The sequence below is a fragment of the Halichoerus grypus genome, chromosome 6, assembly GCF_964656455.1.
Source record: "Halichoerus grypus chromosome 6, mHalGry1.hap1.1, whole genome shotgun sequence".
Taxonomy (NCBI): Eukaryota; Metazoa; Chordata; class Mammalia; order Carnivora; family Phocidae; genus Halichoerus; species Halichoerus grypus.
In genome coordinates this window covers 132,533,454-132,548,871 of record NC_135717.1, presented here as the reverse complement: position 1 = coordinate 132,548,871, position 15,418 = coordinate 132,533,454, and the positions used below count along the sequence as shown (strand labels likewise).

At 36.4% G+C, this 15,418-nt stretch overlaps 1 protein-coding gene across 3 annotated transcripts in view; it reads right to left on the bottom strand.

Annotated features, from left to right (window-relative positions):
• Window positions 1-15,418, bottom strand: part of FRS2 (fibroblast growth factor receptor substrate 2) — a 110,369-nt gene that overhangs the window by 79,324 nt on the left and 15,627 nt on the right. The window contains exon 1 of one of the 3 annotated variants that reach the window (XM_078076270.1): window positions 976-1,207. The exons of the other annotated variants lie outside the window; for them this stretch is intronic. The gene's annotated coding sequence lies outside the window, so the exon portion shown is untranslated. Of the gene's footprint in view, window positions 1-975; window positions 1,208-15,418 lie in introns of those variants that run through there. 3 annotated transcript variants of the gene reach the window in all.

The following is a 15,418-nucleotide window of genomic DNA, read 5'->3' as shown; positions in this document are numbered from 1 at the left end:
AAGAAGGGGCACGTGGCTGGCTCAGTCATTGAGCATGCAACTCAATTTTGGGGTCATGAGTTCCAGCCCCACACTGGGTATAGAGATTACTAAAAAAATAAATAAATAAATAAACTTTAAAAAAGAAAAATGTTTAATATACCTAAATGAAACACTGTAAAATAATCACATTCATGAAATGCACAAGTTATTATGCCATATGGTTATCAGTCACAAACTTATTACAAGCTTTCTCAGAAATTATATTACTTGTTACACCTAAATTTTTCCCTTCTTTAAGTTAATAAGGCATACATCTACAAATGGTATCCATTCTTACTAGTGTAAGTAGCTTAATGTTCATCAAAGGGGCGCCTGGGTGGCTCAGTCAGCTGATCATCCCGACTCTTGGTTTTGGCTCAGGTCATGATCTCAGCGTTGTGAGATCAAGCCTCACGTCAGGCTCTGCATGGAGCTGACAGTCTGCTTGTCCCTCTCTTTCCTTCTCTGTTCTTCCCCGTGCTTGTGCTGGTGCACGTTCTCTTGCTCTCTCCCCCTCTGCCTTAAGTAAGTAAGTAAGTAAATAAATAAATAAATAAATGAAATCTTAAAAAAATATATTCATCACAAACTGAAAAACACTCATTGGTCTAGCAGGTAGGAGTCATAGTCCCTTATAGTCTCTCTCACTTCCTTCTGTTTCCGCATAGGCAAAAGCAGAAGACTCTCATGCTTCCCCATTACACTTCCACTGAAACACCCCTTAGCAATAGCCAGGTGCTTCCTCCTCCTTCCACAGAAAGCCACCACTGAATTAATCGATCCCATTTACTTAGTATACAAAGGGTGTAATTAAGTTTCCTTCCAATATTTTTATGCGTGTATATGTGTGACTGGGAGGAGCAGAGAAAAGAAGTCTTGAATAGAAGCACAAAATAACCAAGGACAACCTTCAGCCCTCTAAAGCAGCTGTGGCATAATACAAAGGCAACGTACCTGGAGTGGAAGACCAGAGTCTTAATCCCAGATCTGCCACTTTACTACTTCTTAGTTGAGTGACCTCCTTCTAGCATTTCAACTTGCCATGTTTAGCCTCCAGCGGCACATCTTGAAAACTACCTTAACTTAGCAGAGTCTTTGATGATGATGATGATGATGATGATGATGATGATGATGATGCAGATGCAGAAAAAGGAAATGTAGCAGAAGCAGCAGCAGCAGAAGTAAAAGAAATAGAAATACAGAAATAGAAATAGAGAAGTGGAGCTGATGGTGGTAGCAGTAAGCCTTAGGAATTGGTAACCATTTGAAGGCTGCAATATGAAGAGACTGGAGGATCCTACGATTCTGGTAAATGACTAAAAAAGCGCAAGAATTATCCTGTAAACTGTAATTTAAAATCTTATTTAACCAACATTTATATAGTGCTTATTATGTGTATCACTATTCTAAGCACTTTACAATTTATTTAGTCTTCATAATAACCTTATGACATAGGTATCAGTATCCCCATTTTACAGATGAAGAAACTGAAGCACAGAGATATTAAATCGCTTACCCAAGTCACCCAGCTAAGTGGTGGAGCCCGGATTCAAATTCAGGTAATCTGACCCTAAAATCCATGCTTACTCCACTAAGCAGCCTTGTAGCTGTGGATGGATTATTTCTACTTACCTTTGGATATATTGTGTGGTTTTTAGTACACATCTTCCTGACCACATCTGTCTTAGATTAACATTTAACTTTTTAGGGGCGCCCAGGTGGCGCAGTTGGTTAAGCATCCCACTCTTGGTTTGGGCTTCGGTTGTGATGTCAAGGTCATGAGATCAGCCCATGAGGTGGGGCTCTGTGCTCAGCCAGGAGTCTGCTTAAGACTTTCCCTCTCCCTCTGCCCTACCCACCCCCCCACCCGCCCTCATGCACACTGGCTCTCAAATAAATAAATAAATCTTAAAAAAAAAAAAACCTTAACATTTTATTATCTGTATCCTATCAATAAGGAAATAACTGTAGTGGGTATCAAGAACAAACCAGAAACTGAGATCAGTGTCTTCTCAATCACATTCACAAACTCAATAAGGAATAGTAAAAATCAGTAAAGTACTACATTAGTCTTTCAGGAATTTATTATTTTTAATTTTTTGAAAATATATCAGTTCGTGTGCCATGCACACAAACACACAGAATATGGACTATTATGTATTAAATTATTAGTCTGTTTCAATGATCGTGTATTAGACTAATTAAATATTTGACCAACAAAATATAGCCTAATGGACACAGACACCATTTCACTTTAGTTACATTTCACTGATAACTATATATAAAAAACTCTATATAAACTTCCATATCTTACTAAAAATTACATCATATAATTTTTAATTGTTGTATAATAAAACTTTGTGGTGACAAAGTTTTATCTAATAGCTGAGTATAGTATTAACATTTATTAAAGTCTCACTAAATATATTTGTTATTAATAGTAATATATCTTATTCAAATAATTTCCCCGAAAGAATACATATCGGCACTTCCCAAATTTATCAGCACAATTATATTTGTAGTACCATTCTAAAATACTGGATAAACTAGAAAGAGGACTAAAAGTTAATTTTAATTTTATGAAGTATCTAGGATCAAACCAAATATTATACAACCCAATTAAAACAAAATCAAATATATTCTTTGGAATATAGGACCAAAAACCAGACTTCTGGAAGTCTTATTAAGACAATAAACTAAATTTTGAAACAATTCCCAGAAGTGTTAATGCTAGATGTGACTCTTCTCCATGAGGAGAAATTTATGCAAAATAAGCATGTCTTAAAAGCCAACTCAAACAGTATTAGGGTGAAAATAAAAGACATCTGAAGATAACTTTACTGAACACTAGGAGAAAATTTTAGGTTAAAGTAATATAAAAACATTAATTGAAGAATATGTGAAGAGAAGAGAAAAAATAAAGACACAGAAGGGGGGGTTCTAATTAACCAAAGATGAAAATAACAGAAAACAAACAAACAAACAAGGAATTCATATGCAGGAATTTTTTTGGAATTCGCATTGAAAATTAATGGTACAGAGTAATCATCAGAAAATATGAGGTCCCATCTAAAGCATAAAGAGCATATATCACATTTTTCCATGCATACTCAATGAAGACTTTCCCTCCCGTACAAATACACAAAAGGTTTTTGTTGGTACAATTTACTATGCCTATTCTCAGCCCTAGGATATTTTTGTACCTAATCGCAAATTGGAAATGGGATGCTATCTGTCCTCAAAATGTCGAGTTACTGGCAGAACATAGCTCCATGTCTAATAAAACTTTTATGCTCCACTACAAGTCTTTTAAGTGGTATTCTTGTTTATTTGTAACTAAGACCACCTGTGTATTTTAAAATATAAATCAAAACTTATGGGACATACTGTTCACTGACTCAATAGATCTGAATTTTTCCCTAATATGAGAATACAATCTTAGTTATTAGCACTTATCATTAAACCCTACTGTTAAACAGATTAATTCATAGTATGTGTATCCTTCATTTTATGAAATTAGTTTTCCAAGGTTAGTACACAGTGAATCCTACTTTCCCATCACTAAAAAGCAGAGACATGTTCCCCCAGAAATATACACCCAACACATAAGCCAGAAACCATCCACTACAAAGGAAGGTTGACATTTCCTTTGCTTCCATTTCCTCAGTGGTAATATCAGGTACCATATGACATGCAGTACTCCTTAGGAATGGAAAGTGGAAACGTGTTAAGAATTAGAAGATTTCTACAACCAGATGCACAATTGTGACCAACTTAGGAAGCATGGAATTAGAACTGGTTGTCCATTTACTCACATCAGACTCTGACTACTTTGATGATGAAGGAAAAGTTTTGTGTGTGTTTTTAAAGTTATATTAATATGCATTAAACAGAAAAGACATTATTACATTGTAAGAATTTTTCTACCTGAAAATATATATTTTGTAATGGGATGCAATTGCTAATATAGTAGACAAGTTATTTTCCTCTATAAACTATACTTTGTTTCATCAGTTTTCCTAAATAAACTCTCATTTCAGTCTCCCAAATAAACTCTCATTTCAGTCTCCCAGATCTATGCTTTAAATTGCTTTAAAAGCTCTGTCTAGTAAAAAATCTGTAAAGGGGCGCCTGGGTGGCTCAGTAGGTTAAGTGTCTGACTCCTGATTTCAGCTCAGGTCATGATCTCAGGGTCATGAGATTGGGCCCTGAGCCAGGCTCAGTGCTCAGCACAGAATCTGCTTGCGATTCTCTTTCCCTCTTCCTCTGTCCCACTCCCCCCACCTACCCTGCTCGCACTCTCTCTCAAATAAATAAATAAAATCTTAAAAAATCTGTAAAAATATTTAACTAATACCAATTTTCTTTTTTTGGGGGGGGGCAAAAAACCCTTGATGATCTCATTTCTATGAAACAGCTAAACTCTGAGCCCCAGGGGTGAAGTAGGCCTTGAGAACCTACCCTTCTACTCTGCTTTCTCTCCTGAGCCACCATTCCCCATCTCATTCCCAGCACTGAAGAGGAAAATGGAGAAACACTGCTCCACCACTCTGGCTACTTACTACGAACAACTTCTGATGAAACTCCTCTTAGGAGCCCAAGGGAAATCCATTACTATCACTGTAGAAGCTTGTGATATCTAATAAATGTACTGAGGAGATCTGTTGATGGTCCTCTTCACACACAGCAGTGGCAACTGTAATACTTATTGGCAGCCATGCAACGGAGACCATCTGTGGTATGCAGAATTGTAAGATCCAAGATCTCTGCTTCCCAGTTACATACCCTGCACAGTCCATGGGACTGTGAATATGATAGATTTCACTCCCATGATCATGCTGACTTTTAAAAAGTTGGCTTTAAGAAAAAGTGATTATCCAGGTGGGCCTGAGCTAACCACATAAACCCTTTAAATCTAGGTCTAGAAATAAGACAGAGAAGCAGGGAGATTGGAGGGTGAGACAGATTAGACATGAGGGATATTCTCCATAGCGGGCTTTGAAGCTGGAAAGGGCCATGTGGCAGACAACACAGGCAGTATCTATGAGCTAAGCGTGGCTCCTACTTAACAACCAGCAAGGAAATGGGCTCTCAGTCACACACTGCAAAGAAGTGAGTCCTGCTAACAATCTGAGCTTTGGAAGTAAGCTTCGGAAGATCCTCTAGACAAGAACTCAGCCCATATGACAATTTGATTTCAGCTTTGTGATACCCTGAGTAGAAAACCCAGCCACACTGCACCCAGACTTCTGACACACAGAACCATGAGCTAATAGATGTGTGTTGTTTTAAGCCACTGAGTTTGCAGCAATTTGTTACACAGCAACAGAAAATGAATACAAGGACTCCTAGGAGGGAAAGGGTATAGGCTGCTACTGTGGCAGGTTTCCTTTTACCAATAGCAACACCACAACAGGAAGGCCTGACACAGAGCATAAATTTGCCTGAAAACTAAAGAAGGGTCAACATAATGAAGAACACGCTTGGAAACTGGAAATTGCCCTGCTTTCATTTCCTTCGTATTTATCATTACCAAGCCATACATATTCATTTGTTTGCTGCTTCTTTGATTCACTGGAATGAAAGCTCCACAGAACAGGGACACGTCTCTTATTCTCTGCTGTATACCCAGCACCTTAAAAAATGCCTGGCACATAGGCAGGCAATAAGTATTTCCTGAATGAGTAGTCCACAACCAAATTCACAGTAAATTGTACTATATATGAGGTTTCTTAGAATAAGAAACTGAAATAACTACATTATCAATTGGACATGCTGCACCCAGCAAAGTCCATCTTAATAAATAACTTCCCTTTAATACACAACAGATACGTGTTTCTCCATACATAGTTGTTTCACAGATGCTCTTATAGATGCCTAAACTGATGCAATCCATTAAAGAATGTTTGCAGCCTGGTAAACATATCAATAATAATAGAATGGCATTTTAGTAAACAATATGATAATGAAATCCCAACATAAAACTACTGAGGAATTTACTTTCAGTTGATGGGGCCAGTTCAAGTCCTTGCCTCTTTCCACACTCTGCAGAGCCAGAGTTGAAGAATCCTAATATGCTTGAAGAAACTCAGAACCAGAAAAATCTCCAGAAGAGCAGTAGAGCATATTTCTACATAGTGGATCACATTTCCATCTGGTTTCTTTGTTGTAACAAATAGAATGTTGCTCAAAATAAGTTTAAAGGCCCTAATACAATATAAAAGAAATATCGTAATAATCATACTTCCACTAGATACAGACTTCAGACTCGGGCACTTTCCAGAGCATACAATGGCAAAAGAGATAACCCAATTCTCTTTTAACACATTTCTTTTCTGCCAGAATCAATTACTTCTACAGCACTTCCCAACTTAAACACAGTACATTCCAAAAAATGATTTCTTGGTTGGTTGCTTGGGAGTCATGACCGTCTTTTTCCCCACAGAATCACTGTTATAAGTAGTGGTTAGGTGATGCAGTACTACACTTCAGGATGGTTATAGGGTTTAGGGGCCTGGCAACTGCCGCTATGTATTTTGTCTACTTATATTTCATCTCATTCTTTAAAAGGGGGCAAGGGACTAAGGCTGAATCATCATATGTATCAATTTAATGAATTTTCTCAAGTACTGCAATTCCTATATAAGTCTTTTTTTTTTTACATCTAAAAGGGTTAATCTTAAATCAGGACTACCTAAATTCAGCTTGAAAAAAGGTGTGGAAAGCACATATTCTACTTAGATATTCTTGAAAATAAATTTTATAATGTAGAGAACAACAAAGTATTATTATGGGTAATTCACAGAATGATTTTAGCATTATAAACTCAAAGAACTTCCAAAATTTATTCAGAGTTCAAGGACAAATTTTCATTTTAAGGACAACAAAAATTAAAGTGTTAATACACTAATTTCACCAACCCACCAAAAGTAAAAAGAACTTCACATCTGTCTGTGACCAGTGTTGGTTCATGCCCTGGAGTATGACTCAGAGACAAAAACTCTGCATAATAACTATTCCTCAAAATTTTTCACTATTCCTATGAAGATATACAATCAAATTTCCTCAAAATAGGATCCAAAAAGGGGGGAAGAATTCTTCTTCTTTAGGGAAACCGTAACTGTGTGCATGCACATGTGTGTGCATAGGTGTGTGTGTTATGTATTTGTCCATATATATGGCAACCTAATTCATGTTTACGCCTGGATCTACAAATTTCATTTACTGAATCATTACTATTGAAGTAACTAGTCCTGCTAAGATCTCTGTCGTAAGCGTAACATAACCAAAATAATGTTCTAACAGTTACTTATTTGAAAGCCATGAATGTATTTTCCTCATAATTGTCTTGTTCTTTCTCCACATTTTTCTTCACTATTTATATATACCCCAGATAAAACTTGCTAACACACCAAAAAAGTATTTTATCAATCTCTACATGTTTGCCGATGGGAATTGGCTGAATCCAAATATATGAGAATAACCAGAATGCAGAAACTTCTTGGTGTGCATTAAATAGACAACACCACATCTTGATACGCAAGTTATCAAAAACCTTTCCTTGATTTTTCAACAGCATCACACATACCTTTTTGAAACTCCCTAAGACTTCTAGGACATCATCGCTCTCTCCTGGTTCTCATTTGTCTGACCACTAGCTGCCTCTGTTTCCGCAGCAGATTCCTTGCCCTCTACCACAGCTCAGCATTTCCCAAAGCGTGGGATATATACCACAGTAGGTGGCACATACGTAATAATAAATCATTTCATGAGAAAGTTATTAGCTTGTCAAGCCCTTGGGCCTTCTAATTACAAAGTCTGACTGTTTTTTCATTTCATTTGGTTTTTTATTGAGTAGACTTAAACTCAGAGGATTTAACAGGTAATGGTATCTAGCTAAAATTTAATACCATTATATTTGGTGTCACCACTTTCATTTTTCCATTGCCAACTGTTCAAAGCAAGTTACATCTGTTTGCCATTTTTAGTACCAATATAATGTTTCTCTTCAAAATAAATGTATTTAAGTAAAAGAGTCACTTAAAGAACAATAGTAAGGAAACAACTGCATTTTGGAGTGGTCCTCAAAACACTGGTGCGTCAGAAACACTGTTCTGACCAGAACTGTGGCTATTTCTAAACTCAATTCTTCCTCCACATTTTCTCACTGTGATCACCTCAAACACTCAGCTAAGCACCAGATTTCAATTTCAGATATTGTGCCAGCACATCTGATTCAATACCTTCAAATAAAACCCATTCTCTTCTGGATCACTCTATCACTACCAACACTTTCAACTTCACCATCAAAAGCTAGCCAAATTCCCCTTTACCACTACTCACATACTCTCAAAACAGAGGCATTATCTTCGTCTTTTCACTGAATTCCAGCAGTTACTAAATTCATTCATTCCACAAACATGTGTTGGGTTCCTGTTACATATGAATAAAATTATGTCATCTTAGAAAACCATTTTCTTTAAAAACTTCATAATCGGGCGCCTGGGTGGCTCAGTTGGTTAAGCGACTGCCTTCGGCTCAGGTCATGATCCTGGAGTCCCGGGATCGAGTCCCACATCGGGCTCCCTGCTCAGCAGGGAGTCTGCTTCTCCCTCTGACCCTCCTCCCTCTCATGCTCTCTGTCTCTCATTGTCTCTCTCGCAAATAAATAAAATCTTAAAAAAAAAAAAAAAAAAAATAAAAAAATAAAAAAAAAATAAAAAAAAAATAAAAACTTCATAATCTATGAAAAGAGAGTCTGGCCTTGTAGACTCTTTCTCCAAAACTTGGGGTGGGGGTGCACTCAGGAGGACATAAGATGAAAGAGAACTAAAAAGGAATGCCTGAGAATATTAAAGTGGTTATATTTCTAAATGATAGAAATAAAAATAGGTACCATCTTCTCCACATTTTTCTGCATTCTATACATTTACTGTATTTTTATAATCAAGAAAAAATATATTCTACAAAATGTTCCCATCCAGACTCATTTCTCCATTCCTATTCAAGCATCCTAGTTCAGACTCACATTACGTCCTCTTGCCTAGTCTCTAAACTGACCTTTGTGAAGGTTGCTGCCCACTACGTTATACATACAGTTATGAGAATAATATTCCTGAAAAGTTATCTTTACTAAATTACTCTTTTATTCAACAACCTTTAATGGCTCTCTATTGCTGGTAATAATAAAGAGTTGTCTGCTCTACTAACTTTTCGGGTTAGCTACTACAATCTAGCCCCAATCATGCCAATATAAAATAAAGGAAAAAACAGTATTATCACAAGTCAAATATTAATGCTTTATCAAACAGTTAAATTTAAGTTAAAACTATTTAAGATTCCAAATCTGGCATGGTATTAATAATTCTGTAGGTACTATTTTCTCAATATTCCTAAAATTCAGGTCTTTATTATATACTCAATTTTTGAAAGAATCCATTTTAGAAAACTACACCAACAACCGCAATTGAGTTTAGCATGCAAACTACAGTCCAGTTAATCAAAAGGTATTAATGGGTGTATCCATACAACAAGGATATACTTATATTGACGCAGAGATATGAGAAAATAATTAATGGAATTTCTAATGGTATAAAATCAACACCAGTAGGGGCGCCTGGGTGGCTCAGTCCTTAAGCGGCTGCCTTCTGCTCAGGTCATGATCCCGGGGTCCTGGGATCGAGCCCCGCATCGGCGGGCTCCCTGCTCAGTGGGAAGCCTGCTTCTCCCTCTCCCATTCCCCCTGCTTGTGTTCCCTCTCTCGCTGTGTATCTTTAAAAAAAAACTAAAATAAATTAAAATAAAATAAAATAAAATCAACACTAGCAAGAAAGTGCTAGGCCACCAAGCACAAATTAAGCTCAATATATTCAATATATTGTTTTTGCTCTATATTTATATATTTATATATGTGATATAAATATATATATTTAATATAAATATATAAAAATATATTTATATTTATATTCATTTGCTCTTCATTTATTTGAAGCAATTGGTATCACCTAGGGGTTATAAACTCTGTAATATTTAGAAGGTATTTACTTAGCGCTTTTTTATGCCATTTCTTTTTTTTATTATTATGTTCAGTTAGCGAACATATAGTACATCATTAGTTTTTGATTTGTTCAACGATTCATTAGTTCTGTATAACACCATGCTCATCATTTCTTATTAGTCACTTTTGCCCAAGAATATGTGTTCTAGGATGGGAGACAAAAGATGCAAAAAGCTCCTCTCATACTATTCTTCAGCTCCCAAGGAACATCTAAATGCTTAGGGGTTTTTTAGTTCTCATATCATTACCAGATAATATTGAATCAAAATCTAGAAGCCAAAGGGCTGGTGTGGGAGAACTTTCTCAGATGTGAGAATTAAATGCCAGGTAAGCACTTTGAAAATCCTTAAATTTTGTGCCTTAAGGGCCTAGGGGCCTCCTTGCTTCACCCTAGTCCTGGCCCAGGGCAGAGCCAGGGGTACTGCTAAACATCCTTCAATGCACAGGACAATCTTTCACAACAAAGAATTACTGCCCAAATGTCCATAGCGTTAGAGTTAAGAAATCCTGGTATAAATGAAAAAACATTGTTAGATTCCCAACTCTACAACTTATTAGCTAAGTGACCTTCAGCAAATTATATAACCTCTCTAAAACAGTTTCCTCATGTTTAAAATGGATATCATCCTTATGCCAAAGGATTTAGGAGGATAAACTGACACAGAACCCTTTAGACACCTAAAAATGTTAGCTTCCATTCTTCAGAGAGTACAAAAACTTTTCTCAGAGGTAGAGCTCTGGCCCTCTCAAATATAATTTCAAAATATGAATGACACATGGAACTATAATTGATTTATTTTCTGAATTTCTTATCAAAGTCTACGCAACTTGAAGGCAGAGTCCTTACCTTTGTATCCTGAGCCTCTAGAACAAAGTAAGCTTTGGGTAAATATCTATTAAATGGCCAAAAAGGCAAATAAGTTCTAAGCATCTACCCACAACAAGGCATTCATTGCACTGCATTGTGGGAACTACCAAAGAATATATGAAAACATAATTCTTATACTGGAGAAATTTAAAAATAGTAAGAGATACCTAACAAAATAAAATATACAGATAGATTTAACACAGAATAAGCACTCAAAAAAAGCTCATGGATTGGTGGGCAAAATTTACGTAAATACTGAGGCCACAAATGAATACTAGTGGCATGCACATAAAAGTTAGAATTAAAGAGATTTAATCAGGGAAAGGCCTATTTTTAATTAGTATAATCCTTCAGGGTACCTGCAGCTAACCTCTTCCAAAGGCAATGAAACATTACACTTAAAGAACAAACAAGTGCTAGCATTTGTCATTTTAGCAATACTCAGCTAAATTTCATAATTCATATGATGGCAGCATATTTTAACATATTCAAAGGCCACTTTAAGCAATTTTTTAAACCACATTAGATTTTAATGGAAGCTTTATCAAATTCCTAACATCCACAATCCATCTTAATTATCTTAAATGGTCTGAGACAGAGTAAGACCAAAAGGGCTGATGCCCAAATGTCTGAGTACTTTGCTGAAAAGGCTGAGCTCCAGCATACCCAAAGTGTGTTAAAAGCAACTTTTAAAATGCACAAATGTAACAATTATTTTTAAACCAACAATTTTAGAAAAATAGCAGTTCCTATCTAAAGCTTATATAAATATAAGACATTGGGTTTGCAAATGTCAGCAGAGTTTTAAGATCCCTTTCTAAAGTAATAGTCTCCTGTTTTGCGTGGTATCTTAATTTGCCTTTAGTTTCAAAACTAAGCTTGCCAACACTATTCCTCTCAAAACCTCAGGAATTCCATTACTAGTTTTAAGCTAAATTAAAGGAAAATAGACGCATTCAAGCCATGGCAGAAGTATGCACAAAGTGTTTGTTGATGCTCATAAATAGGCTGAGAAATTTAGACATGTCTGAAGGACAGCGGCTGAAGTCAACTCTGTTTTGCTCCACCATGGAACCAAATAGAAAGAGAATTATTGCTACCACTTCAAGTGAGACCAGCCCAGATACCTTTAAACCAACTGGGATATAATAGAACACTCTCTTTAAGTCAGAGCCTTTGTGTATGTCTCCTCTTCAAGGAAGAAAGGTTAGAGTACCCTTTAAAAAAAAACACATGAAGCCAAGATATCACTGTCCTCTCCCCCACCCCCCCCAAACAATGCTTAAAATGCCCTCAACACTACTCACCCACTTGCCTCCAAAAAAATATAAAAGATTAAAAAAGAGAGAGAGCTTTAAATGCTTTACAGATGGTTCTTTGTCTTATCACTAGAAATCTTTTCTATTCTACTTCCCTATCCTCAGCCTCTACAAACCTTCTGACATTTACAGACATTTCCACTCTTCATCCCTCTCCCTCACCTCTGTCAAGCCTTAATTCATCTCAACTCACCTGAATCCCAGATATCAGGATCTCCTGAATGGGACTAATAAAAGGGGAAAGTTACTAAGAAGGAAAAGGAAGGAAAATCCTATCTTTCCCACTTCCCTGCTCCCTCCCTTACCCTGTCTCAGCACAGCCAGGTAGCAACAAAAGGAAGGAATAAACCACCTTAAGTTCACTCTTTTACCTCCAACTCATTCACTGCCCCCTCCAGGCATTCTGCTTCTCAGGCATCACCCTATCTAACCCCTAGTCTCCAGCCCCAGGTAATGGAAATCACAACCCAGCTCCCTAAGGTAGGGATGCAGCAGGATGAATGAATTTCCACCAGTGTTATAAAGGGTATTTTGAATATTGTGATATAATGGGTTACATCATTTTTTATGGCCTGACCTAGTAAGCTAAACACCATTTTTATATGACTAATTAGAAAAATAGGCTCCTAATTCCAAATTCCTTTTTCTCAACTCCCCATTTCCCCTACATCCAGCCCCTAGCCAAAATCCTTTTTAAACAATTCGTTTACAAGATAGAAGCTACCTATGTAAAAGAGTAAAATTATAATGACTGCTAGTAATTAAAACAATACATTTTGACAAAGTAAACAAGCGAATGTCAGTAGCTTGTGCAATGTGAACAATCCATTTGCAACTACCTTATTAATAAAAATAAGGAAAATAAATCTAGCTATAAACACATAACCAATTAGTGATCATACTTTTGCAAACACTGCCTTATAAAACTAATATTCTAACTTTAGAAATGAATACACCAAGAACAATTTGTCATTATCTATCAAAAATTTTAATGCATATGTATAGTATTGGCAAAGAAATTACACTTCTAAAATTTAAAGTACTGATATATTTGCACAGGAGTGAAATGCATACAAATACTCACTACCACATTATTTATAAGAGATAGGAAACAAGCTTAATGTCCACCAAAAAGGGAATTTATAGTATATTCAACACAACAGATACAACACAGCTAATAGTGGATATGGTTTAAATGTAGAAAACTTGCTACAAACAGCAACTGTCTCAAGGGAGAGGACCTACAAACAGGGAAGTAGGAGACTTGCTTTTCACAATAAACCCTTTTTGTACCTTTAAATTTTGGACCATGTACATATACTGCCCTTTTTGTTAAAAATGAATAAGTTAACAGGCACCTGGGTGACTCAGATGGTTGAGTGTTTGACTTTTTTTTTTTTAAAGATTTTTTTTATTTATTTATTTGACAGAGAGAGACACAGCGAGAGAGGGAACACAAGCAGGGGGAGTGGGAGAGGGAGAAGCAGGCTTCCCGCCGAGCAGGGAGCCCGATGTAAGGCCCGATCCCAGGACCCTGGGATCATGACCTGAGCCGAAGGCAGACGCTTGACGACTGAGCCACCCAGGTGCCCCTGTCCGACTCTTGATTTCAGCTCAGGTCATGATCTCAGGGTCATGAGATGGAGCCTTGTGATGGGCTCCACACTCTGTGGGAAGAGTACTTGAGATTCTCTCTCTCCCTCTTCCTCTGACCCTTTCCTGCTCTCTCTCTCTCTCGCTTTCTCTCTCTCTCTCTCTGCTCTCTCTCTCTCCACTCTCTGTCTCTAAAATAAATAAATAAGTCTTTTTAAATAACGAATAAGTTAAAAATCTGTTAAGGAATTTAGACAATTCTCCCTGATCTTCTGATGCATAATAGTTCTACTTCCTCATCTGCAGGCAATGTTAACTAGGACTGATAATCTACGCTACTTGAGGTTACCCAACCACCAACGTACCAGAGTAGAGGGCTCATCTCCTCCTTAGAGAGAAGATGTATAACTATGGCAACTCTGCATCACTCAAAACAAAGTATAATAGATGAAGAAATAGGTGAAGAATTTATCTCACTCAAAGCAACCTTGATTACAGAAATAAAACTGGATGCAATATAATCCTGTCAGCACTCTTAAAAACTGTGCTTTACCAAAAGGAGAAAAAAAAAACTATCCTGCTGGAATTCCCGGTTAGGGTCTAAATCTCAAATGGCTACATGCACCAGAAATATTTAGTAAAGAATCTAAGTGCCAAAATCATTGAATCCAAAAGGCAGTTAAAAAACGGGGGGAAGGGGAAGGACAACGTCATGGACAATAAGTTTCAAATGGCAAAATAACAAACTTTGGAGATACCATTTTTCTAACGGAATTTTTCTCTTTATCTCTTAAATTCCAAGTAACATTGAACACAGTAGTCCCTAAACTAAAACTCAAGAAATTAAAAGAAGCAGTTCAAACTCTAAAGCTAATTTTTAAATGTTGCTATTTAATATGATTTTTGGTTTTGCTACTAGATGAAAAGAACAGATAATAGAGCTGCTAATACTAATCTAATGCCCTCCTTCCTCCTATGCTTCAAAAGTTTATTACAATCTGACTGTTCAATTATAAAACCAGAAAACTAGGGAAAAAATTCTTGAAGGGGGGTGGAGTATATAACATGGTAATATTTAGGGAGAGGATCACATTTATTTTTTGTAAAATAAGAAATCCTTTTATTGGGTCTCTTGTTAACAACACTGACTTGCATCTAAGCACACAGCTATATTGCTATGAACCATTCTAAATTTACAAACTTAATGATCTGTTTAAAACAAAACAAAACAAAACAGAAAATCAAACTGAATAGCACAAAGGTTTGTTGTCATAACCAATTAGTCTAATAAGGTCTAGAATATATCTAGTAAATGAAAGGTGCTAGCTGGCATATTAAAAAATCCACACATTCCTTGGCCAGATTCAAATATTCAGACTAATGCAAACAACAAACAAACTCATGAAATAAAGATATACTTAAGAAAACAGGAGGTAAAAAGTGCCTCAGCATTATTATGTGGAGTTTACGTATCTTGACATTTACAAAGAAAAAGGACAAGAATGTTATCAATTGACGATTTTCATTTTTATTCTATATTTATTACTAAACTATTCATTA